This window comes from Taudactylus pleione, unplaced genomic scaffold (genome assembly GCF_031769625.1).
Source record: "Taudactylus pleione unplaced genomic scaffold, aTauple2 ptg000070l, whole genome shotgun sequence".
Taxonomy (NCBI): Eukaryota; Metazoa; Chordata; class Amphibia; order Anura; family Myobatrachidae; genus Taudactylus; species Taudactylus pleione.
The window spans coordinates 2411525-2434504 of NW_028284472.1; the positions used below are offsets into that span (position 1 = coordinate 2411525).

Genomic DNA, 22980 nt, shown 5'->3' on the forward strand with positions numbered 1-22980 from the left:
GGTAGTCGCCTTCAGTTCCCACTGAAAATAAAAAATCTATTTCCTACTTACCATATGTTTTCCCTCAGTGTAGGAGAATGGCAAAAGGCATTCGATGGGAACTTAACTTTGAAAAATGGAATGAAGAAGATGATGAATATAATCATATTTGATTGATTATTTATGATTTGTATTCAACTTTGACTATTGCTGTAGAGTACTTTTATTGGTTTGCTTGTTAACTTTGGCTCTACTAGAGAGTTTACATATGGTAAAAAGCTGTATTTTGTAAAACTTAGAGATACCGGGGATTGAACCGGGGCCTCATACATGCGAAGCATGCACTCTACCACTGAGCTACATCCCCTATGAGCGGCTATTTTCTGATGCAAAAGTGATTGCAGCTTTACATTTCACTAGAGATTTACTACTTTTCAGTGTTATTAGGGATATCTTAGAGGATGGAAGCATAACCATTATACCATGCTCGACTGCAAGGACTTTATGGTTTTCATGGCTGATGAGAATGCAAGTAGATGCCCATTCCAAACACTGGAATGCTCTTAAAGTTCTCCATCAGAGACTGGTTTATCATCAGAATCCCCTACTTTTACTAATGAATGGTGTGGATATTGATCAAGTTTTGCTAACTAGAGGGCTGTCTTACATTCTGTTTGGTCATCAGTGTCAGAACTTAGCAGAAGGGCACAAAGGATGCATGCTAAGACTGCCTCTTGGGCATTGCTAGAAAATGCTTCAACAGACAATCTATGTAGACTTCATATGTTGTCATCATTCCATGCTTTGAAATTTCATTAAGTGCTTGCCCTCCAAGCCCTTGTCCATCCTCTTTTTGTTCACAAAGTGTTTGAACTTGTCTCTTAATCTTAATCAATTAGTTTTGCTATATTATTTGTCTCGCTCTTTTATTAAACTTTGCTCGGGTAGTCGCCTTCAGTTCCCACTGAAAATAAAAAATCTATTTCCTACTTACCATATGTTTTCCCTCAGTGTAGGAGAATGGCAATAAGCATTCAATGGGAACTTAACTTTGAAAAATGTAATGAAGAAGATGATGAATATAATCATATTTGATTGATTTTTTATGATTTGTATTCAACTTTGACTATTGCTGTAGAGTACTTTTATTGGTTTGCTTGTTATCATTGGCTCTACTAGAGAGTTTACATATGGTAAAAAGCTGTATTTTGTAAAACTTGGAGTTGCCGGGGATTGAACCCGGGGCCTCATACATGCGAAGCATGCGCTCTACAATTGAGCTACATCCCCTACGAGCTACTATTTTCTTATGCACAAGTGATTGCAGCTTTACATTTCACTAGAGATTTACTACTTTTCAGTGTTATTAGGGATATCTTAGAGGATGGAAGCATAACCATTATACCATGCTTGACTACATGGACTTTATGGTTTTCATGGCTGATGAGAATGCAAGTAGATGCCCATTCCGAACATTGGATTGCTCTTAAAGTTCTCCATAAGAGACTGGTTTATCATCAGAATCCCTTACTTTTGCTAATGAATGGTGTGGATATTGATCAAGTTTTGCTAAATAGAGGGCTGTCTTACATTCTGTTTGGTCATCAGTGTCAGAACTTGGCAAAAGGGCACAAAGGATGCATGCTATGACAGCCTCTTGGGCATTGCTAGCTAATGCTTCAACAGACAATCTATGTAGAGTTCATATGTTGTCATCATTCCATGCTTTGAAATGTCATTAAGTGCTTGCCCTCCAAGCCCTTGTCCATCCTCTTTTTGTTCACAAAGTGTTTGAACTTGTCTCTTAATCTAAATCAATTAGTTTTGCTATATTATTTGTCTCGCTCTTTTATTAAACTTTGCTCGGGTAGTCGCCTTCAGTTCCCACTGAAAATAAAATATCTATTTCCTACTTACCATATGTTTTCCCTCAGTGTAGAAGAATGGCAATAAGCATTCAATGGGAACTTAACTTTGAAAAATGAAATGAAGAAGATGATGAATATAATCATATTTGATTGATTTTTTATGATTTGTATTCAACTTTGACTATTGCTGTAGAGTACTTTTATTGGTTTGCTTGTTTTCTTTGGCTCTACTAGAGAGTTTACATATGGTAAAAAGCTGTATTTTGTAAAACTTGGAGATGGCAGGGATTGAACCAGGGGCCTCTTACATGCGAAGCAAGCGCTCTACCACTGAGCTACATCCCCTATGAGCTGCTATATTTTTATGCACAAGTGATTGCAGCTTTACATTTCACTAGAGATTTACTACTTTTCAGTGTCATTAGGGATATCTTAGAGGATGGAAGCATAACCATTAAACCATGCTTGACTGCAAGGACTTTATGGTTTTCATGGGTGATGAGAATGCAAGTAGAAGCCCATTCCAAACATTGGAATGCTCTTAAAGTTCTCCATCAGAGACTGGTTTATCATCAGAATCCCCTACTTTTACTAATGAATGGTGTGGATATTGATCAAGTTTTGCTAACTAGAGGGCTGTCTTACATTCTGTTTGGTCATTTGTGTCAGAACTTAGCAGAAGGGCACAAAGGATGCATGCTAAGACTGCCTCTTGGGCATTGCTAGAAAATGCTTCACAAGACAATCTATGTAGACTTCATATGTTGTCATCATTCCATGCTTTGAAATTTCATTAATTGCTTGCCCTCCAAGCCCATGTCCATAGTCTTTTTGTTCACAAAGTGTTTGAACTTGTCTTTCAATCTTAAACAATTAGTTTTGCTATATTATTTGTCTCGCTCTTTTATTAAACTTTGCTCAGGTAGTCGCCTTCAGTTCCCACTGAAAATAAAAAATCTATTTCCTACTTACCATAAGTTTTCCATCAGTGTAGGAGAATGGCAATAGGCATTCAATAGGAACTTAACCTTGAAAACTGGAATGAAGGTGTGGATATTGATCAAGTTTTGCTAACTAGAGGGCTGTCTTACATTCTGTTTGGTCATCTTTGTCAGAACTTAGCAGAAGGGCGCAAAGGATGCATGCTAAGACTGCCTCTTGGGCATTGCTAGAAAATGCTTCACAAGACAATCTATGTAGACTTCAGATGTTGTCATCATTCCCTGCTTTGAAATTTCATTAAGTGCTTGCCCTCCAAGCCCATGTCCATCCTCGTTTTGTTCATAAAGTGGTTGAACTTGTCTCTCAATCTTAATCATTTAGTTCTGCTATATTATTTGTCTCGCTCTTTTATTAAACTTTGCTTTCAGTTCACACTGAAAATAAAAAATCTATTTCCTACTTACCATATGTTTTCCCACAGTGTAGGAGAATGGCAATAGGCATTCAATGGGAACTTAACTTTGAAAAATGGAATGAAGAAGATGATGAATATAATCATATTTGATTAATTTTTTATGATTTGTGTTCAACTTTGACTATTGCTGTAGAGTACTTTTATTGGCTTGCTTGTTATCATTGGCTCTACTAGAGAGTTTACATATGGTAAAAAGCTGTATTTTGTAAAACTTGGAGTTGCCGGGGATTGAAACCGGGGCCTCATACATGCGAAGCATGCGCTCTACAATTGAGCTACATTCCCTATGAGCTGCTATTTTCTAATGCACAAGTGATTGCAGCTTTACATTTCACTAGAGATTTACTACTTTTCAGTGTTATTAGGGATATATTAGAGGATGGAAGCATAACCATTAAACCATGCTTGACTGCAAGGACTTTATGGTTTTCATGGCTGATGAGAATGCAAGTAGATGCCCATTCCGAACATTGGATTGCTCTTAAAGTTCTCCATAAGAGACTGGTTTATCATCAGAATCCCTTATTTTTGCTAATGAATGGTGTGGATATTGATCAAGTTTTGCTAAATAGAGGGCTGTCTTACATTCTGTTTGGTCATCAGTGTCAGAACTTGGCAAAAGGGCACAAAGGATGCATGCTATGACAGCCTCTTGGGCATTGCTAGCTAATGCTTCAACAGACAATCTATGTAGAGTTCATATGTTGTCATCATTCCATGCTTTGAAATGTCATTAAGTGCTTGCCCTCCAAGCCCTTGTCCATCCTTTTTGTTCACAAAGTGTTTGAACTTGTCTCTTAATCTTAATCAATTAGTTTTGCTATATTATTTGTCTCGCTCTTTTATTAAACTTTGCTCGGGTAGTCGCCTTCAGTTCCCACTGAAAATAAAATATCTATTTCCTACTTACCATATGTTTTCCCTCAGTGTAGGAGAATGGCAATAAGCATTCAATGGGAACTTAACTTTGAAAAATGGAATGAAGAAGATGATGAATATAATCATATTTGATTGATTTTTTATGATTTGTATTCAACTTTGACTATTGCTGTAGAGTACTTTTATTGGTTTGCTTGTTTTCTTTGGCTCTACTAGAGAGTTTACATATGGTAAAAAGCTGTATTTTGTAAAACTTGGAGATGGCAGGGATTGAACCCGGGGCCTCTTACATGCGAAGCAAGCGCTCTACCACTGAGCTACATCCCCTATGAGCTGCTATATTTTTATGCACAAGTGATTGCAGCTTTACATTTCACTAGAGATTTACTACTTTTCAGTGTGATTAGGGATATCTTAGAGGATGGAAGCATAACCATTAAACCATGCTTGACTGCAAGGACTTTATGGTTTTCATGGGTGATGAGAATGCAAGTAGAAGCCCATTCCAAACATTGGAATGCTCTTAAAGTTCTCCATCAGAGACTGGTTTATCATCAGAATCCCCTACTTTTACTAATGAATGGTGTGAATATTGATCAAGTTTTGCTAACTAGAGGGCTGTCTTACATTCTGTTTGGTCATTTGTGTCAGAACTTAGCAGAAGGGCACAAAGGATGCATGCTAAGACTGCCTCTTGGGCATTGCTAGAAAATGCTTCACAAGACAATCTATGTAGACTTCATATGTTGTCATCATTCCATGCTTTGAAATTTCATTAAGTGCTTGCCCTCCAAGCCCATGTCCATCCTCTTTTTGTTCATAAAGTGGTTGAACTTGTCTCTCAATCTTAATCATTTAGTTCTGCTATATTATTTGTCTCGCTCTTTTATTAAACTTTGCTCAGGTAGTCGCCTTCAGTTCCCACTGAGAATAAAAAATCTATTTCCAACTTACCATAAGTTTTCCCTCAGTGTAGGAGAATGGCAATAGGCATTCAATGGGAACTTAACTTTGAAAAATGGAATGAAGAAGATGATGAATATAATCATATTTGATTGATTTTTTATGATTTGTATTCAACTTTGACTATTGCTGTAGAGTACTTTTATTGGTTTGCTTGTTAACTTTGGCTCTACTAGAGAGTTTACATATGGTAAAAAACCTGTATTTTGTAAAACTTAGAGATGCCGGGGATTGAACCCGGGGCCTCATACATGCGAAGCATGTGGTCTACCACTGAGCTACATCCCCTATAAGCTGCTCTTTTCTTATGCACAAGTGATTGCAGCTTTACATTTCACTAGAGATTTACTACTTTTCAGTGTTATTAGGGATATATTAGAGGATGGAAGCATAACCATTATACCATGCTTGACTGCAAGGACTTTATGGTTTTCATGGCTGATGAGAATGCAAGTAGATGCCCATTCCAAACACTGGAATGCTCTTAAAGTTCTCCATCAGAGACTGGTTTATCGTCAGAATCCCCTACTTTTACTAATGAATGGTGTGGATATTGATCAAGTTTTGCTAACTAGAGGGCTGTCTTACATTCTGTTTGGTCACCAGTGTCAGAACTTAGCAGAAGGGCACAAAGAATGCATGCTAAGACTGCCTCTTGGGCATTGCTAGAAAAGGCTTCACAAGACAATCTATGTAGACTTCATATGTTGTCATCATTCCATGCTTTGAAATTTTATTAAGTGCTTGCCCTCCAAGCCCATGTCCATCCTCTTTTTGTTCATAAAGTGGTTGAACTTATCTCTCAATCTTAATCATTTAGTTCTGCTATATTATTTGTCTCACTCTTTTATTAAACTTTGCTCAGGTAGTCGCCTTCAGTTCCCACTGAGAATAAAAAATATATTTCCTACTTACAATATGTTTTCCCTCAGTGTAGGAGAATGGCAATAGGCATTCAATGGGAACTTAACTTTGAAAAATGGAATGAAGAAGATGATGAATATAATCATATTTGATTGATTTTTTATGATTTGTATTCAACTTTGACTATTGCTGTAGAGTACTTTTATTGGTTTGCTTGTTAACTTTGGCTCTACTAGAGAGTTTACATATGGTAAAAAGCTGTATTTTGTAAAACAAAGAGATGCCGGGGATTAACCCCGGGGCCTCATACATGCAAAGCATGCGCTCTACCACTGAGCTACATCCCCTATAAGCTGCTATTTTCTTATGCACAAGTGATTGCAGCTTTACATTTCACTAGAGATTTACTACTTTTCAGTGTTATTAGGGATATATTAGAGGATGGAAGCATAACCATTATACCATGCTTGACTGCAAGGACTTTATGGTTTTCATGGCTGATGAGAATGCAAGTAGATGCCCTTTCCAAACACTGGAATGCTCTTAAAGTTCTCCATCAGAGACTGGTTTATCATCAGAATCCCCAAATTTTACTAATGAATGGTGTGGATATTGATCAAGTTTTGCTAACTAGAGGGCTGTCTTACATTCTGTTTGGTCATTTGTGTCAGAACTTAGCAGAAGGGCACAAAGGATGCATGCTAAGACTGCCACTTGGGCATTGCCAGAAAATGCTTCACAAGACAATCTATGTAGACTTCATATGTTGTCATCATTCCATGCTTTGAAATTTCATTAATTGCTTGCCCTCCAAGCCCATGTCCATAGTCTTTTTGTTCACAAAGTGTTTGAACTTGTCTTTCAATCTTAAACAATTAGTTTTGCTATATTATTTGTCTCGCTCTTTTATTAAACTTTGCTCAGGTAGTCGCCTTCAGTTCCCACTGAAAATAAAAAATCTATTTCCTACTTACCATAAGTTTTCCCTCAGTGTAGGAGAATGGCAATAGGCATTCAATAGGAACTTAACCTTGAAAACTGGAATGAAGAAAATGATGAATATAATCATATTTGATTGATTTTTTATGATTTTTATTCAACTTTGACTATTGCTGTAGAGTACTTTTATTGGTTTGCTTGTTTTCTTTGGCTCTACTAGAGAGTTTACATATGGTAAAAAGCTGTATTTTGTAAAACTTGGAGATGCCGGGGATTAAATCCGGGGCCTCATTCATGCGAAGCATGCGCTCTACCACTGAGCTACATCCCCTATGAGCTGCTATTTTTTTATGCACAAGTGATTGCAGCTTTACATTTCACTAGAGATTTACTACTTTTCAGTGTTATTAGGGATATCTTAGAGGATGGAAGCATAACCATTATACCATGCTTGACTGCAAGGACTTTATGGTTTTCATTGCTGATGAGAATGCAAGTAGATGCCCATTCCAAACACTGGAATGCTCTTAAAGTTCTCCATCAGAGACTGGTTTATCATCAGAATCCCCTACTTTTACTAATGAATGGTGTGGATATTGATCAAGTTTTGCTAACTAGAGGGCTGTCTTACATTCTGTTTGGTCATCAGTGTCAGAACTTAGCAGAAGGGCACAAAGGAAGCATGCTAAGACTGCCTCTTGGGCATTGCTAGAAAATGCTTCACAAGACAATCTATGTAGACTTCAGATGTTGTCATCATTCCATGCTTTGAAATTTCATTAAGTGCTTGCCCTCCAAGCCCATGTCCATCCTCTTTTTGTTCATAAAGTGGTTGAACTTGTCTCTCAATCTTAATCATTTAGTTCTGCTATATTATTTGTCTCGCTCTTTTATTAAACTTTGCTCAGGTAGTCGCCTTCAGTTCCCACTGTAAATAAAAAATCTATTTCCTACTTACCATATGTTTTCCCTCAGTGTAGGAGAATGGCAATAAGCATTCAATGGGAACTTAACTTTGAAAAATGGAATGAAGAAAATGATGAATATAATCATATTTGATTGATTTTTTATGATTTGTATTCAACTTTGACTATTGCTGTAGAGTACTTTTATTGGTTTGCTTGTTTTCTTTGGCTCTACTAGAGAGTTTACATATGGTAAAAAGCTGTATTTTGTAAAACTTAGAGATACCGGGGATTGAACCGGGGAATCATACATGCGAAGCATGCACTCTACCACTGAGCTACATCCCCTATGAGCGGCTATTTTCTGATGCAAAAGTGATTGCAGCTTTACATTTCACTAGAGATTTACTACTTTTCAGTGTTATTAGGGATATCTTAGAGGATGGAAGCATAACCATTATACCATGCTCGACTGCAAGGACTTTATGGTTTTCATGGCTGATGAGAATGCAAGTAGATGCCCATTCCAAACACTGGAATGCTCTTAAAGTTCTCCATCAGAGACTGGTTTATCATCAGAATCCCCTACTTTTACTAATGAATGGTGTGGATATTGATCAAGTTTTGCTAACTAGAGGGCTGTCTTACATTCTGTTTGGTCATCAGTGTCAGAACTTAGCAGAAGGGCACAAAGGATGCATGCTAAGACTGCCTCTTGGGCATTGCTAGAAAATGCTTCAACAGACAATCTATGTAGACTTCATATGTTGTCATCATTCCATGCTTTGAAATTTCATTAAGTGCTTGCCCTCCAAGCCCTTGTCCATCCTCTTTTTGTTCACAAAGTGTTTGAACTTGTCTCTTAATCTTAATCAATTAGTTTTGCTATATTATTTGTCTCGCTCTTTTATTAAACTTTGCTCAGGTAGTCGCCTTCAGTTCCCACTGAGAATAAAAAATCTATTTCCAACTTACCATAAGTTTTCCCTCAGTGTAGGAGAATGGCAATAGGCATTCAATGGGAACTTAACTTTGAAAAATGGAATGAAGAAGATGATGAATATAATCATATTTGATTGATTTTTTATGATTTGTATTCAACTTTGACTATTGCTGTAGAGTACTTTTATTGGTTTGCTTGTTAACTTTGGCTCTACTAGAGAGTTTACATATGGTAAAAAACCTGTATTTTGTAAAACTTAGAGATGCCGGGGATTGAACCCGGGGCCTCATACATGCGAAGCATGTGGTCTACCACTGAGCTACATCCCCTATAAGCTGCTCTTTTCTTATGCACAAGTGATTGCAGCTTTACATTTCACTAGAGATTTACTACTTTTCAGTGTTATTAGGGATATATTAGAGGATGGAAGCATAACCATTATACCATGCTTGACTGCAAGGACTTTATGGTTTTCATGGCTGATGAGAATGCAAGTAGATGCCCATTCCAAACACTGGAATGCTCTTAAAGTTCTCCATCAGAGACTGGTTTATCGTCAGAATCCCCTACTTTTACTAATGAATGGTGTGGATATTGATCAAGTTTTGCTAACTAGAGGGCTGTCTTACATTCTGTTTGGTCACCAGTGTCAGAACTTAGCAGAAGGGCACAAAGAATGCATGCTAAGACTGCCTCTTGGGCATTGCTAGAAAAGGCTTCACAAGACAATCTATGTAGACTTCATATGTTGTCATCATTCCATGCTTTGAAATTTTATTAAGTGCTTGCCCTCCAAGCCCATGTCCATCCTCTTTTTGTTCATAAAGTGGTTGAACTTATCTCTCAATCTTAATCATTTAGTTCTGCTATATTATTTGTCTCACTCTTTTATTAAACTTTGCTCAGGTAGTCGCCTTCAGTTCCCACTGAGAATAAAAAATATATTTCCTACTTACAATATGTTTTCCCTCAGTGTAGGAGAATGGCAATAGGCATTCAATGGGAACTTAACTTTGAAAAATGGAATGAAGAAGATGATGAATATAATCATATTTGATTGATTTTTTATGATTTGTATTCAACTTTGACTATTGCTGTAGAGTACTTTTATTGGTTTGCTTGTTAACTTTGGCTCTACTAGAGAGTTTACATATGGTAAAAAGCTGTATTTTGTAAAACAAAGAGATGCTGGGGATTAACCCCGGGGCCTCATACATGCAAAGCATGCGCTCTACCACTGAGCTACATCCCCTATAAGCTGCTATTTTCTTATGCACAAGTGATTGCAGCTTTACATTTCACTAGAGATTTACTACTTTTCAGTGTTATTAGGGATATATTAGAGGATGGAAGCATAACCATTATACCATGCTTGACTGCAAGGACTTTATGGTTTTCATGGCTGATGAGAATGCAAGTAGATGCCCTTTCCAAACACTGGAATGCTCTTAAAGTTCTCCATCAGAGACTGGTTTATCATCAGAATCCCCAACTTTTACTAATGAATGGTGTGGATATTGATCAAGTTTTGCTAACTAGAGGGCTGTCTTACATTCTGTTTGGTCATTTGTGTCAGAACTTAGCAGAAGGGCACAAAGGATGCATGCTAAGACTGCCACTTGGGCATTGCCAGAAAATGCTTCACAAGACAATCTATGTAGACTTCATATGTTGTCATCATTCCATGCTTTGAAATTTCATTAATTGCTTGCCCTCCAAGCCCATGTCCATAGTCTTTTTGTTCACAAAGTGTTTGAACTTGTCTTTCAATCTTAAACAATTAGTTTTGCTATATTATTTGTCTCGCTCTTTTATTAAACTTTGCTCAGGTAGTCGCCTTCAGTTCCCACTGAAAATAAAAAATCTATTTCCTACTTACCATAAGTTTTCCCTCAGTGTAGGAGAATGGCAATAGGCATTCAATAGGAACTTAACCTTGAAAACTGGAATGAAGAAAATGATGAATATAATCATATTTGATTGATTTTTTATGATTTTTATTCAACTTTGACTATTGCTGTAGAGTACTTTTATTGGTTTGCTTGTTTTCTTTGGCTCTACTAGAGAGTTTACATATGGTAAAAAGCTGTATTTTGTAAAACTTGGAGATGCCGGGGATTGAATCCGGGGCCTCATTCATGCGAAGCATGCGCTCTACCACTGAGCTACATCCCCTATGAGCTGCTATTTTTTTATGCACAAGTGATTGCAGCTTTACATTTCACTAGAGATTTACTACTTTTCAGTGTTATTAGGGATATCTTAGAGGATGGAAGCATAACCATTATACCATGCTTGACTGCAAGGACTTTATGGTTTTCATTGCTGATGAGAATGCAAGTAGATGCCCATTCCAAACACTGGAATGCTCTTAAAGTTCTCCATCAGAGACTGGTTTATCATCAGAATCCCCTACTTTTACTAATGAATGGTGTGGATATTGATCAAGTTTTGCTAACTAGAGGGCTGTCTTACATTCTGTTTGGTCATCAGTGTCAGAACTTAGCAGAAGGGCACAAAGGAAGCATGCTAAGACTGCCTCTTGGGCATTGCTAGAAAATGCTTCACAAGACAATCTATGTAGACTTCAGATGTTGTCATCATTCCATGCTTTGAAATTTCATTAAGTGCTTGCCCTCCAAGCCCATGTCCATCCTCTTTTTGTTCATAAAGTGGTTGAACTTGTCTCTCAATCTTAATCATTTAGTTCTGCTATATTATTTGTCTCGCTCTTTTATTAAACTTTGCTCAGGTAGTCGCCCTCAGTTCCCACTGTAAATAAAAAATCTATTTCCTACTTACCATATGTTTTCCCTCAGTGTAGGAGAATGGCAATAAGCATTCAATGGGAACTTAACTTTGAAAAATGGAATGAAGAAAATGATGAATATAATCATATTTGATTGATTTTTTATGATTTGTATTCAACTTTGACTATTGCTGTAGAGTACTTTTATTGGTTTGCTTGTTTTCTTTGGCTCTACTAGAGAGTTTACATATGGTAAAAAGCTGTATTTTGTAAAACTTAGAGATACCGGGGATTGAACCGGGGAATCATACATGCGAAGCATGCACTCTACCACTGAGCTACATCCCCTATGAGCGGCTATTTTCTGATGCAAAAGTGATTGCAGCTTTACATTTCACTAGAGATTTACTACTTTTCAGTGTTATTAGGGATATCTTAGAGGATGGAAGCATAACCATTATACCATGCTCGACTGCAAGGACTTTATGGTTTTCATGGCTGATGAGAATGCAAGTAGATGCCCATTCCAAACACTGGAATGCTCTTAAAGTTCTCCATCAGAGACTGGTTTATCATCAGAATCCCCTACTTTTACTAATGAATGGTGTGGATATTGATCAAGTTTTGCTAACTAGAGGGCTGTCTTACATTCTGTTTGGTCATCAGTGTCAGAACTTAGCAGAAGGGCACAAAGGATGCATGCTAAGACTGCCTCTTGGGCATTGCTAGAAAATGCTTCAACAGACAATCTATGTAGACTTCATATGTTGTCATCATTCCATGCTTTGAAATTTCATTAAGTGCTTGCCCTCCAAGCCCTTGTCCATCCTCTTTTTGTTCACAAAGTGTTTGAACTTGTCTCTTAATCTTAATCAATTAGTTTTGCTATATTATTTGTCTCGCTCTTTTATTAAACTTTGCTCAGGTAGTCGCCTTCAGTTCCCACTGAGAATAAAAAATCTATTTCCAACTTACCATAAGTTTTCCCTCAGTGTAGGAGAATGGCAATAGGCATTCAATGGGAACTTAACTTTGAAAAATGGAATGAAGAAGATGATGAATATAATCATATTTGATTGATTTTTTATGATTTGTATTCAACTTTGACTATTGCTGTAGAGTACTTTTATTGGTTTGCTTGTTAACTTTGGCTCTACTAGAGAGTTTACATATGGTAAAAAACCTGTATTTTGTAAAACTTAGAGATGCCGGGGATTGAACCCGGGGCCTCATACATGCGAAGCATGTGGTCTACCACTGAGCTACATCCCCTATAAGCTGCTCTTTTCTTATGCACAAGTGATTGCAGCTTTACATTTCACTAGAGATTTACTACTTTTCAGTGTTATTAGGGATATATTAGAGGATGGAAGCATAACCATTATACCATGCTTGACTGCAAGGACTTTATGGTTTTCATGGCTGATGAGAATGCAAGTAGATGCCCATTCCAAACACTGGAATGCTCTTAAAGTTCTCCATCAGAGACTGGTTTATCGTCAGAATCCCCTACTTTTACTAATGAATGGTGTGGATATTGATCAAGTTTTGCTAACTAGAGGGCTGTCTTACATTCTGTTTGGTCACCAGTGTCAGAACTTAGCAGAAGGGCACAAAGAATGCATGCTAAGACTGCCTCTTGGGCATTGCTAGAAAAGGCTTCACAAGACAATCTATGTAGACTTCATATGTTGTCATCATTCCATGCTTTGAAATTTTATTAAGTGCTTGCCCTCCAAGCCCATGTCCATCCTCTTTTTGTTCATAAAGTGGTTGAACTTATCTCTCAATCTTAATCATTTAGTTCTGCTATATTATTTGTCTCACTCTTTTATTAAACTTTGCTCAGGTAGTCGCCTTCAGTTCCCACTGAGAATAAAAAATATATTTCCTACTTACAATATGTTTTCCCTCAGTGTAGGAGAATGGCAATAGGCATTCAATGGGAACTTAACTTTGAAAAATGGAATGAAGAAGATGATGAATATAATCATATTTGATTGATTTTTTATGATTTGTATTCAACTTTGACTATTGCTGTAGAGTACTTTTATTGGTTTGCTTGTTAACTTTGGCTCTACTAGAGAGTTTACATATGGTAAAAAGCTGTATTTTGTAAAACAAAGAGATGCTGGGGATTAACCCCGGGGCCTCATACATGCAAAGCATGCGCTCTACCACTGAGCTACATCCCCTATAAGCTGCTATTTTCTTATGCACAAGTGATTGCAGCTTTACATTTCACTAGAGATTTACTACTTTTCAGTGTTATTAGGGATATATTAGAGGATGGAAGCATAACCATTATACCATGCTTGACTGCAAGGACTTTATGGTTTTCATGGCTGATGAGAATGCAAGTAGATGCCCTTTCCAAACACTGGAATGCTCTTAAAGTTCTCCATCAGAGACTGGTTTATCATCAGAATCCCCAACTTTTACTAATGAATGGTGTGGATATTGATCAAGTTTTGCTAACTAGAGGGCTGTCTTACATTCTGTTTGGTCATTTGTGTCAGAACTTAGCAGAAGGGCACAAAGGATGCATGCTAAGACTGCCACTTGGGCATTGCCAGAAAATGCTTCACAAGACAATCTATGTAGACTTCATATGTTGTCATCATTCCATGCTTTGAAATTTCATTAATTGCTTGCCCTCCAAGCCCATGTCCATAGTCTTTTTGTTCACAAAGTGTTTGAACTTGTCTTTCAATCTTAAACAATTAGTTTTGCTATATTATTTGTCTCGCTCTTTTATTAAACTTTGCTCAGGTAGTCGCCTTCAGTTCCCACTGAAAATAAAAAATCTATTTCCTACTTACCATAAGTTTTCCCTCAGTGTAGGAGAATGGCAATAGGCATTCAATAGGAACTTAACCTTGAAAACTGGAATGAAGAAAATGATGAATATAATCATATTTGATTGATTTTTTATGATTTTTATTCAACTTTGACTATTGCTGTAGAGTACTTTTATTGGTTTGCTTGTTTTCTTTGGCTCTACTAGAGAGTTTACATATGGTAAAAAGCTGTATTTTGTAAAACTTGGAGATGCCGGGGATTGAATCCGGGGCCTCATTCATGCGAAGCATGCGCTCTACCACTGAGCTACATCCCCTATGAGCTGCTATTTTTTTATGCACAAGTGATTGCAGCTTTACATTTCACTAGAGATTTACTACTTTTCAGTGTTATTAGGGATATCTTAGAGGATGGAAGCATAACCATTATACCATGCTTGACTGCAAGGACTTTATGGTTTTCATTGCTGATGAGAATGCAAGTAGATGCCCATTCCAAACACTGGAATGCTCTTAAAGTTCTCCATCAGAGACTGGTTTATCATCAGAATCCCCTACTTTTACTAATGAATGGTGTGGATATTGATCAAGTTTTGCTAACTAGAGGGCTGTCTTACATTCTGTTTGGTCATCAGTGTCAGAACTTAGCAGAAGGGCACAAAGGAAGCATGCTAAGACTGCCTCTTGGGCATTGCTAGAAAATGCTTCACAAGACAATCTATGTAGACTTCAGATGTTGTCATCATTCCATGCTTTGAAATTTCATTAAGTGCTTGCCCTCCATGCCCATGTCCATCCTCTTTTTGTTCATAAAGTGGTTGAACTTGTCTCTCAATCTTAATCATTTAGTTCTGCTATATTATTTGTCTCGCTCTTTTATTAAACTTTGCTCAGGTAGTCGCCTTCAGTTCCCACTGTAAATAAAAAATCTATTTCCTACTTACCATATGTTTTCCCTCAGTGTAGGAGAATGGCAATAAGCATTCAATGGGAACTTAACTTTGAAAAATGGAATGAAGAAAATGATGAATATAATCATATTTGATTGATTTTTTATGATTTGTATTCAACTTTGACTATTGCTGTAGAGTACTTTTATTGGTTTGCTTGTTTTCTTTGGCTCTACTAGAGAGTTTACATATGGTAAAAAGCTGTATTTTGTAAAACTTAGAGACGGCGGGGATTGAACCCGGGGCCTCATACATGCGAAGCATGCACTCCACCACTGCGCTACATCCACTATGAGCTGCTATATTTTTATGCACAAGTGATTGCAGCTTTACATTTCACTAGAGTTTTACTACTTTTCAGTGTGATTAGGGATATCTTAGAGGATGGAAGCATAACCATTATACCATGCTTGACTGCAAGGACTTTATGGTTTTCATGGCTGATGAGAATGCAAGTAGATGCCCATTCCGAACATTGGATTGCTCTTAAAGTTCTCCATAAGAGACTGGTTTATCATCAGAATCCCCTACTTTTACTAATGAATGATGTGGATATTGATCAAGTTTTGCTAAATAGAGGGCTGTCTTACATTCTGTTTGGTTATCTGTGTCAGAACTTAGCAAAAGGGCACAAAGGATGCATGCTATGACAGCCTCTTGGGCATTGCTAGCTAATGCTTCACCAGACAATCTATGTAGAGTTGAAATGCTGTCATCATTCCATGCTTTGAAATTTCATTAAGTGCATGCCCTCCAAGCCCATGTCCATCCTCTTTTTGTTCACAAAGTGTTTGAACTTGTCTCTTAATCTTAATCAATTAGTTTTGCTATATTATTTGTCTCGCTCTTTTATTAAACTTTGCTCGGGTAGTCGCCTTCAGTTCCCACTGAAAATAAAAAATCTATTTCCTACTTACCATATGTTTTCCCTCAGTGTAGGAGAATGGCAAAAGGCATTCAATGGGAACTTAACTTTGAAAAATGGAATGAAGAAGATGATGAATATAATCATATTTGATTGATTATTTATGATTTGTATTCAACTTTGACTATTGCTGTAGAGTACTTTTATTGGTTTGCTTGTTAACTTTGGCTCTACTAGAGAGTTTACATATGGTAAAAAGCTGTATTTTGTAAAACTTAGAGATACCGGGGATTGAACCGGGGCCTCATACATGCGAAGCATGCACTCTACCACTGAGCTACATCCCCTATGAGCGGCTATTTTCTGATGCAAAAGTGATTGCAGCTTTACATTTCACTAGAGATTTACTACTTTTCAGTGTTATTAGGGATATCTTAGAGGATGGAAGCATAACCATTATACCATGCTCGACTGCAAGGACTTTATGGTTTTCATGGCTGATGAGAATGCAAGTAGATGCAAATTCCAAACACTGGAATGCTCTTAAAGTTCTCCATCAGAGACTGGTTTATCATCAGAATCCCCTACTTTTACTAATGAATGGTGTGGATATTGATCAAGTTTTGCTAACTAGAGGGCTGTCTTACATTCTGTTTGGTCATCAGTGTCAGAACTTAGCAGAAGGGCACAAAGGATGCATGCTAAGACTGCCTCTTGGGCATTGCTAGAAAATGCTTCAACAGACAATCTATGTAGACTTCATATGTTGTCATCATTCCATGCTTTGAAATGTCATTAAGTGCTTGCCCTCCAAGCCCTTGTCCATCCTCTTTTTGTTCACAAAGTGTTTGAACTTGTCTCTTAATCTTAATCAATTAGTTTTGCTATATTATTTGTCTCGCTCTTTTATTAAACTTTGCTCGGGTAGTCGCCTTCAGTTCCCACTGAAAATAAAAAATCTATTTCCTACTTACCATATGTTTTCCCTCAGTGTAGGAGAATGGCAATAAGCATTCAATGGGAACTTAACTTTGAAAAATGTAATGAAGAAGATGATGAATATAATCATATTTGATTGATTTTTTATGATTTTTATTCAACTTTGACTATTGCTGTAGAGTACTTTTATTGGTTTGCTTGTTTGCTTTGGCTCTACTAGAGAGTTTACATATGGTAAAAAGCTGTATTTTGTAAAACTTGGAGATGCCGGGGATTGAATCCGGGGCCTCATACATGCGAAGCATGCGCTCTACCACTGAGCTACATCCCCTATGAGCTGCTATTTTTTTATGCACAAGTGATTGCAGCTTTACATTTCACTAGAGATTTACTACTTTTCAGTGTCATTAGGGATATATTAGAGGATGGAAGCATAACCATTATACCATGCTTGACTGCAAGGACTTTATGGTTTTCATGGCTGATGAGAATGCAAGTAGATGCCCATTCCAAACACTGGAATGCTCTTAAAGTTCTCCATCAGAGACTGGTTTATCATCAGAATCCCCTACTTTTACTAATGAATGGTGTGGATATTGATCAAGTTTTGCTAACTAGAGGGCTGTCTTACATTCTGTTTGGTCATCAGTGTCAGAACTTAGCAGAAGGGCAAAAAGGATGCATGCTAAGACTGCCTCTTGGGCATTGCTAGCTAATGCTTCACCAGACAATCTATGTAGAGTTGATATGTTGTCATCATTCCATGCTTTGAAATTTCATTAAGTGCTTGCCCTCCAAGCCCATGTCCATCCTCTTTTTGTTCACAAAGTGTTTGAACTTGTCTCTCAATCTTAATCATTTAGTTCTGCTATATTATTTGTCTCGCTCTTTTATTAAACTTTGCTCAGGTAGTCGCCTTCAGTTCCCACTGAGAATAAAAAATCTATTTCCTACTTACCATATGTTTTCCCTCAGTGTAGGAGAATGGCAATAAGCATTCAATGGGAACTTAACTTTGAAAAATGTAATGAAGAAGATGATGAATATAATCATATTTGATTGATTTTTTATGATTTTTATTCAACTTTGACTATTGCTGTAGAGTACTTTTATTGGTTTGCTTGTTTGCTTTGGCTCTACTAGAGAGTTTACATATGGTAAAAAGCTGTATTTTGTAAAACTTGGAGATGCCGGGGATTGAATCCGGGGCCACATACATGCGAAGCATGCGCTCTACCACTGAGCTACATCCCCTATGAGCTGCTATTTTTTTATGCACAAGTGATTGCAGCTTTACATTTCACTAGAGATTTACTACTTTTCAGTGTCATTAGGGATATATTAGAGGATGGAAGCATAACCATTATACCATGCTTGACTGCAAGGACTTTATGGTTTTCATGGCTGATGAGAATGCAAGTAGATGCCCATTCCAAACACTGGAATGCTCTTAAAGTTCTCCATCAGAGACTGGTTTATCATCAGAATCCCCTACTTTTACTAATGAATGGTGTGGATATTGATCAAGTTTTGCTAACTAGAGGGCTGTCTTACATTCTGTTTGGTCGTCAGTGTCAGAACTTAGCAGAAGGGCAAAAAGGATGCATGCTAAGACTGCCTCTTGGGCATTGCTAGCTAATGCTTCACCAGACAATCTATGTAGAGTTGATATGTTGTCATCATTCCATGCTTTGAAATTTCATTAAGTGCTTGCCCTCCAAGCCCATGTCCATCCTCTTTTTGTTCACAAAGTGTTTGAACTTGTCTCTCAATCTTAATCATTTAGTTCTGCTATATTATTTGTCTCGCTCTTTTATTAAACTTTGCTCAGGTAGTCGCCTTCAGTTCCCACTGAGAATAAAAAATCTATTTCCTACTTACAATATGTTTTCCCTCAGTGTAGGAGAATGGCAATAGGCATTCAATGGGAACTTAACTTTGAAAAATGGAATGAAGAAGATGATGAATATAATCATATTTGATTGATTTTTTATGATTTGTATTCAACTTTGACTATTGCTGTAGAGTACTTTTATTGGTTTGCTTGTTTTCTTTGGCTCTACTAGAGAGTTTACATATGGTAAAAAGCTGTATTTTGTAAAACTTGGATATGCCGGGGATTGAATCCGGGGCCTCATACATGCGAAGCATGCGCTCAACCACTGAGCTACATCCCCTATGAGCTGCTATTTTTTTATGCACAAGTGATTGCAGCTTTACATTTCACTAGAGATTTACTACTTTTCAGTGTCATTAGGGATATATTAGAGGATGGAAGCATAACCATTATACCATGCTTGACTGCAAGGACTTTATGGTTTTCATGGCTGATGAGAATGCAAGTAGATGCCCATTCCAAACACTGGAATGCTCTTAAAGTTCTCCATCAGAGACTGGTTTATCATCAGAATCCCCTACTTTTACTAATGAATGGTGTGGATATTGATCAAGTTTTGCTAACTAGAGGGCTGTCTTACATTCTGTTTGGTCATCAGTGTCAGAACTTAGCAGAAGGGCAAAAAGGATGCATGCTAAGACTGCCTCTTGGGCATTGCTAGCTAATGCTTCAACAGACAATCTATGTAGAGTTGATATGTTGTCATCATTCCATGCTTTGAAATTTCATTAAGTGCTTGCCCTCCAAGCCCATGTCCATCCTCTTTTTGTTCACAAAGTGTTTGAACTTGTCTCTCAATCTTAATCATTTAGTTCTGCTATATTATTTGTCTCGCTCTTTTATTAAACTTTGCTCAGGTAGTCGCCTTCAGTTCCCACTGAGAATAAAAAATCTATTTCCTACTTACCATATGTTTTCCCTCAGTGTAGGAGAATGGCAATAAGCATTCAATGGGAACTTAACTTTGAAAAATGTAATGAAGAAGATGATGAATATAATCATATTTGATTGATTTTTTATGATTTTTATTCAACTTTGACTATTGCTGTAGTGTACTTTTATTGGTTTGCTTGTTTGCTTTGGCTCTACTAGAGAGTTTACATATGGTAAAAAGCTGTATTTTGTAAAACTTGGAGATGCCGGGGATTGAATCCGGGGCCACATACATGCGAAGCATGCGCTCTACCACTGAGCTACATCCCCTATGAGCTGCTATTTTTTTATGCACAAGTGATTGCAGCTTTACATTTCACTAGAGATTTACTACTTTTCAGTGTCATTAGGGATATATTAGAGGATGGAAGCATAACCATTATACCATGCTTGACTGCAAGGACTTTATGGTTTTCATGGCTGATGAGAATGCAAGTAGATGCCCATTCCAAACACTGGAATGCTCTTAAAGTTCTCCATCAGAGACTGGTTTATCATCAGAATCCCCTACTTTTACTAATGAATGGTGTGGATATTGATCAAGTTTTGCTAACTAGAGGGCTGTCTTACATTCTGTTTGGTCGTCAGTGTCAGAACTTAGCAGAAGGGCAAAAAGGATGCATGCTAAGACTGCCTCTTGGGCATTGCTAGCTAATGCTTCACCAGACAATCTATGTAGAGTTGATATGTTGTCATCATTCCATGCTTTGAAATTTCATTAAGTGCTTGCCCTCCAAGCCCATGTCCATCCTCTTTTTGTTCACAAAGTGTTTGAACTTGTCTCTCAATCTTAATCATTTAGTTCTGCTATATTATTTGTCTCGCTCTTTTATTAAACTTTGCTCAGGTAGTCGCCTTCAGTTCCCACTGAGAATAAAAAATCTATTTCCTACTTACAATATGTTTTCCCTCAGTGTAGGAGAATGGCAATAGGCATTCAATGGGAACTTAACTTTGAAAAATGGAATGAAGAAGATGATGAATATAATCATATTTGATTGATTTTTTATGATTTGTATTCAACTTTGACTATTGCTGTAGAGTACTTTTATTGGTTTGCTTGTTTTCTTTGGCTCTACTAGAGAGTTTACATATGGTAAAAAGCTGTATTTTGTAAAACTTGGATATGCCGGGGATTGAATCCGGGGCCTCATACATACGAAGCATGCGCTCTACCACTGAGCTACATCCCCTATGAGCTGCTATTTTTTTATGCACAAGTGATTGCAGCTTTACATTTCACTAGAGATTTACTACTTTTCAGTGTCATTAGGGATATATTAGAGGATGGAAGCATAACCATTATACCAGGCTTGACTGCAAGGACTTTATGGTTTTCATGGCTGATGAGAATGCAAGTAGATGCCCATTCCAAACACTGGAATGCTCTTAAAGTTCTCCATCAGAGACTGGTTTATCATCAGAATCCCCTACTTTTACTAATGAATGGTGTGGATATTGATCAAGTTTTGCTAACTAGAGGGCTGTCTTACATTCTGTTTGGTCATCAGTGTCAGAACTTAGCAGAAGGGCACAAAGGATGCATGCTAAGACTGCCTCTTGGGCATTGCTAGAAAATGCTTCAACAGACAATCTATGTAGACTTCATATGTTGTCATCATTCCATGCTTTGAAATTTCATTAAGTGCTTGCCCTCCAAGCCCTTGTCCATCCTCTTTTTGTTCACAAAGTGTTTGAACTTGTCTCTTAATCTTAATCAATTAGTTTTGCTATATTATTTGTCTCGCTCTTTTATTAAACTTTGCTCGGGTAGTCGCCTTCAGTTCCCACTGAAAATAAAAAATCTATTTCCTACTTACCATATGTATTCCCTCAGTGTAGGAGAATGGCAATAAGCATTCAATGGGAACTTAACTTTGAAAAATGTAATGAAGAAGATGATGAATATAATCATATTTGATTGATTTTTTATGATTTTTATTCATCTTTGACTATTGCTGTAGAGTACTTTTATTGGTTTGCTTGTTAACTTTGGCTCTACTAGAGAGTTTACATATGGTAAAAAGCTGTATTTTGTAAAACTTAGAGATACCGGGGATTGAACCGGGGCCTCATACATGTGAAGCATGCACTCTACCACTGAGCTACATCCCCTATGAGTGGCTATTTTCTGATGCATAAGTGATTGCAGCTTTACATTTCACTAGAGATTTACTACTTTTCAGTGTTATTAGGGATATCTTAGAGGATGGAAGCATAACCATTATACCATGCTCGACTGCAAGGACTTTATGGTTTTCATGGCTGATGAGAATGCAAGTAGATGCCCATTCCAAACACTGGAATGCTCTTAAAGTTCTCCATCAGAGACTGGTTTATCATCAGAATCTCCTACTTTTACTAATGAATGGTGTGGATATTGATCAAGTTTTGCTAACTAGAGGGCTGTCTTACATTCTGTTTGGTCATCAGTGTCAGAACTTAGCAGAAGGGCACAAAGGATGCATGCTAAGACTGCCTCTTGGGCATTGCTAGAAAATGCTTCACAAGACAATCTATGTAGACTTCATATGTTGTCATCATTCCATGCTTTGAAATTTCATTAAGTGCTTGCCCTCCAAGCCCATGTCCATCCTCTTTTTGTTCATAAAGTGGTTGAACTTGTCTCTCAATCTTAATTATTTAGTTCTGCTATATTATTTGTCTCGCTCTTTTATTAAACTTTGCTCAGGTAGTCGCCTGCAGTTCCCACTGAGAATAAAAAATCTATTTCCTACTTACCATAAGTTTTCCCTCAGTGTAGGAGAATGGCAATAGGCATTCAATGGGAACTTAACTTTGAAAAATGGAATGAAGAAGATGATGAATATAATCATATTTGATTAATTTTTAATGATTTGTATTCATCTTTGACTATTGCTGTAGAGTACTTGTATTGGTTTGCTTGTTATCTTTGGCTCTTCTAGAGAGTTTACATATGGTAAAAGCAGTATTTTGCAAAACTTAGAGATTCTGGGGATAGAACTCAGGGGCTTATACAAGCGAAGCATGCGCTCTAACACCGAGATACATCCCCTATGTGCTGCTATTTTCTGATGCATAAGTGATTGCAGCTTTACAATTCACTA

General features: G+C 37.2%; 14 non-coding genes across 14 annotated transcripts; all 14 read right to left on the reverse strand.

Moving 5' to 3' along the window:
• Positions 1-1197: 1197 nt before the first annotated feature.
• On the reverse strand, positions 1198-1269 carry TRNAA-CGC (transfer RNA alanine (anticodon CGC)). Its single transcript has one exon. It is a non-coding gene; the product is annotated as a tRNA-Ala (tRNA).
• Positions 1270-2120: 851 nt separating this feature from the next.
• On the reverse strand, positions 2121-2192 carry TRNAA-CGC (transfer RNA alanine (anticodon CGC)). The gene has a single exon. It is a non-coding gene; the product is annotated as a tRNA-Ala (tRNA).
• A 2206-nt stretch (positions 2193-4398) lies between these two features.
• TRNAA-CGC (transfer RNA alanine (anticodon CGC)) lies at positions 4399-4470 on the reverse strand. The gene has a single exon. It is a non-coding gene; the product is annotated as a tRNA-Ala (tRNA).
• Positions 4471-5322: 852 nt separating this feature from the next.
• Positions 5323-5394, reverse strand: TRNAA-CGC (transfer RNA alanine (anticodon CGC)). Its single transcript has one exon. It is a non-coding gene; the product is annotated as a tRNA-Ala (tRNA).
• Positions 5395-6245: 851 nt separating this feature from the next.
• On the reverse strand, positions 6246-6317 carry TRNAA-UGC (transfer RNA alanine (anticodon UGC)). Its single transcript has one exon. It is a non-coding gene; the product is annotated as a tRNA-Ala (tRNA).
• An 851-nt stretch (positions 6318-7168) lies between these two features.
• TRNAA-CGC (transfer RNA alanine (anticodon CGC)) lies at positions 7169-7240 on the reverse strand. Its single transcript has one exon. It is a non-coding gene; the product is annotated as a tRNA-Ala (tRNA).
• Positions 7241-9014: 1774 nt separating this feature from the next.
• On the reverse strand, positions 9015-9086 carry TRNAA-CGC (transfer RNA alanine (anticodon CGC)). The gene has a single exon. It is a non-coding gene; the product is annotated as a tRNA-Ala (tRNA).
• Positions 9087-10860: 1774 nt separating this feature from the next.
• Positions 10861-10932, reverse strand: TRNAA-CGC (transfer RNA alanine (anticodon CGC)). The gene has a single exon. It is a non-coding gene; the product is annotated as a tRNA-Ala (tRNA).
• Positions 10933-12706: 1774 nt separating this feature from the next.
• Positions 12707-12778, reverse strand: TRNAA-CGC (transfer RNA alanine (anticodon CGC)). The gene has a single exon. It is a non-coding gene; the product is annotated as a tRNA-Ala (tRNA).
• A 1774-nt stretch (positions 12779-14552) lies between these two features.
• TRNAA-CGC (transfer RNA alanine (anticodon CGC)) lies at positions 14553-14624 on the reverse strand. The gene has a single exon. It is a non-coding gene; the product is annotated as a tRNA-Ala (tRNA).
• A 2696-nt stretch (positions 14625-17320) lies between these two features.
• TRNAA-CGC (transfer RNA alanine (anticodon CGC)) lies at positions 17321-17392 on the reverse strand. The gene has a single exon. It is a non-coding gene; the product is annotated as a tRNA-Ala (tRNA).
• An 851-nt stretch (positions 17393-18243) lies between these two features.
• Positions 18244-18315, reverse strand: TRNAA-CGC (transfer RNA alanine (anticodon CGC)). The gene has a single exon. It is a non-coding gene; the product is annotated as a tRNA-Ala (tRNA).
• Positions 18316-20089: 1774 nt separating this feature from the next.
• Positions 20090-20161, reverse strand: TRNAA-CGC (transfer RNA alanine (anticodon CGC)). The gene has a single exon. It is a non-coding gene; the product is annotated as a tRNA-Ala (tRNA).
• Positions 20162-21012: 851 nt separating this feature from the next.
• TRNAT-CGU (transfer RNA threonine (anticodon CGU)) lies at positions 21013-21084 on the reverse strand. The gene has a single exon. It is a non-coding gene; the product is annotated as a tRNA-Thr (tRNA).
• Positions 21085-22980: the final 1896 nt, after the last annotated feature.